The sequence below is a fragment of the Panulirus ornatus genome, chromosome 4, assembly GCF_036320965.1.
Source record: "Panulirus ornatus isolate Po-2019 chromosome 4, ASM3632096v1, whole genome shotgun sequence".
Taxonomy (NCBI): Eukaryota; Metazoa; Arthropoda; class Malacostraca; order Decapoda; family Palinuridae; genus Panulirus; species Panulirus ornatus.
In genome coordinates, this window is record NC_092227.1 from 32,977,186 (window position 1) to 32,979,081 (window position 1,896).

Here is a 1,896-nt window from a genome sequence, read left to right on the forward strand (position 1 = left end):
AAATATATATATATATATATATATATATATATATATATATATATATATATATATATATATATATATATATATATATATATATATATATACACCTGTAATGTGTTTGTGTAAAAGTATATTAGCAACTGGTTGGACCTTCTACAATGTAGTTTTTCACATTGTTCAGCTACTTTCACTTGGCATTACTAGCATTATTCTGACATTTTTGTACAGATGGATTTTAACCGAGAGTCAAGACAACATGACTGAAATTAGTGCATATGCATCCAGAATTAACTTGTACATAAAAAACAGAACATTAATGACAATACCGATAAAAATAATCACTATGTAAATCCAGTATTTTTTGTATTAGAGGAGCTCGAATCCAGAGCATATACTACATGTTTCAGCAAAGAAAAATGTACACAGATGAAGACTTGGTGGGCATTCACACCCAAAATATTTACAATAATAAACAGCTACACGATGGCCTGGTTTATGAACTCCAAAAATCGACGTCCATACTGATCAGGTTCCACTGTTGATATGCCATCAGCATTTGCTCCGTACTTGACAGTCTTGGCAGCTTTTGCTGCCTGTTTCTTAACACCATAATGTGTCAGAACATCAATCAGAGCCATGAAATAAATTTCTCGCTGAGGTGCACTCTCATTACTCTCAATGGCATAAATTTCAACATCAGGATCAATGGCACCATTACTGGTGGCTCGTTCTCGGGCAGCTGTGTTTGGAGAGTCAGGGGGAGTTGGTACACCACTACATTCATCCTCCTCCTCTTCCTCTATTACATCATCTTCTGATTCATTCTGCGTATTTCCTTCCATTTCAGCCCTTGCTATATCATGGATTCCCAACAGAAGAGAATAATCCATCAAATGAAGCCTCATCAGGAACTCAACATCAGCAGTCAGTGCCTCCATTAACTGCTGTTTCGCTTCCTCACCAATGTATATTTTTGTACCATCCTTCGTGAAATCGTTATCCTTTAGAGTTGGAAGGTCCTTCTCAAGCTCCTTGATAGATGCTTCACGGTCAACTGTTGAACCTTTCAGGTCATATTTCTTGTGTATTTGGAGGTACGTAGAAAAGACATTTCTCATGACGACACAGTAAGTCTCAATGTTGTCTACGGTGAGGCGATACATAGCCAGATACTGTGGTAACAACGTCTTGCCATGGCGACTCACAACATACGGGTGGTATTCTTTGAGCAAGGCATGCATCTGTTCAACTTCATAACTAGTCAAAGTCTTCACAATGTACATCTTATCACTGGAATTGTAGAAACGGGCACCACTTCTACCTGGCTATATATACCTGTTGATATATATATATATATATATATATATATATATATATATATATATATATATATATATATATATATATATATATATATATATATATATATATATATTTTTTTTTTATTTTTGTTTATTTATTTTGCTTTGTCGCTGTCTCCCGTGTTAGCGAGGTAGCGCAAGGAAACAGACGAAAGAATTGCCCAACCCGCCCACATACACATGTATATACATACACGTCCACACACGCAAATATACATACCTATACATCTCAATGTACACATATATATACACACACAGATATATACATATATACACGTGTACATAATTCATACGGTCTGCCTTTATTTACTCCCATCGCCACCCCGCCACACATGGAAACAACAACCCCCTCCCCCATCATGTGTGCGAGGTAGCGCTAGGAAAGACACCAAAGGCCCCATTCATTTACACTCAGTCTCTAGCTGTCATGTAATAATGCACCGAAACCACAGCTCCCTTTCCACATCCAGGCCCCACAAACTTTCCATTTTTTACCTCAAACGCTTCACATGCCCTGGTTCAATCCATTGACAGCATGTCGACCCCGGTA

At 37.2% G+C, this 1,896-nt stretch overlaps 1 pseudogene; it reads right to left on the bottom strand.

Moving 5' to 3' along the window:
• Positions 1–331: 331 nt before the first annotated feature.
• On the bottom strand, positions 332–1,305 carry LOC139764482 (phosphatidylinositol 5-phosphate 4-kinase type-2 alpha pseudogene; annotated as a pseudogene).
• Positions 1,306–1,896: the final 591 nt, after the last annotated feature.